This window comes from Eleutherodactylus coqui, chromosome 6, assembly GCF_035609145.1.
Source record: "Eleutherodactylus coqui strain aEleCoq1 chromosome 6, aEleCoq1.hap1, whole genome shotgun sequence".
Classification (NCBI taxonomy): Eukaryota; Metazoa; Chordata; class Amphibia; order Anura; family Eleutherodactylidae; genus Eleutherodactylus; species Eleutherodactylus coqui.
In genome coordinates, this window is record NC_089842.1 from 55971170 (window position 1) to 55972377 (window position 1208).

Below are 1208 nucleotides of genomic sequence, written 5' to 3' on the forward strand. Positions count from 1 at the left end.
GAATACTGATGCCCCTGAGACCTTAATACGTACCCCCTCCTCCTCTGCTCTGCACTGATCCCAGGTGCACACTGTGATGTCAGTGTTTGCTGCTGGACTCCTTCTCCCCCTGCTCTCGTGAAACCAAGGAGGAGACGTCAGGGGAGGAAGGAGGAGCCGTCTACACACTGATGTCACAGTGTGCGCCGGGATCAGCGCCGCTGAGTGGATACCTGCCGGTATTCACCAACGTGGTGAGCGGACGACGGCGTCAGGTAGCATCCGGTAGGGCTGTGTGCCATAGGTTCGCCACCACTGTGCTAGACAGTACGTGACCGCTGCAGCCAATCCCTGGTGCTAAAGTAATAATATGCGTTTCTCATATCAGCGTAGGCAAACACGTGTGCATATATGTATGTATGTATATATATATGTCCACCTTCATAAGAAACAGCAGTTAAATGGTTAACGAGCTCAGTATTTTACCCTGGTATGTGCAAGCACAATGTTGAAGCTGCAGACCTACCCATCTTTCTCACAAGAAGACTTTGAGACTTTCATTCCCATGGGAATGAGCTACTGCATATCTGCAATTGCATTCCCAGGCAGGGATCATAAGAAAGTCTATGCTACTTGGGTATATAGGAATTACGTGTTTGGTAGCGTCATATACCTGGGGCGTTAACAGCGCTAATACGTACGAGGCGGTTCAGAGCAGCGAATTGAAGCACTTCCGTAATACGGATCGGTGTTACCGATGACGTTATAACCGCGTGTTATCTGTGTTCGCCTCCGGGTATTTACTTTTTTTGCAGGGCAAATACTGATCAGTAATCACCCGATAGAAAAGAAGCACAAAACGAAGGCAAATACGCAAAAAAAGAGGTCATACTGCGTTTTAAACAAACGGTTGCGAAAAATACGCCCCTGCGAATAGATACATGGATTTATATCAACTCCGCAAAACACCGACCAAATGGAGGTAAAATGCGGCCGGCCACATATTATACTGCAAGAGGGGTCTTCAGCCAGTTAGTTTGGGGGGCACATATCTAATATGTATAACTATTTATCTCCTGGACCCCACTGCTCCCCCTCAACGGACAGCTTCATCACTGTCACCTCATCTACACCTCCGCACCTCCTCCCGCTCTTTCTCTCTCCACCAATAGGAAGTTAGCTATTAAGGTCACGTGACCTTACATACTTTCGGTTTCTTTGCGTTTGCG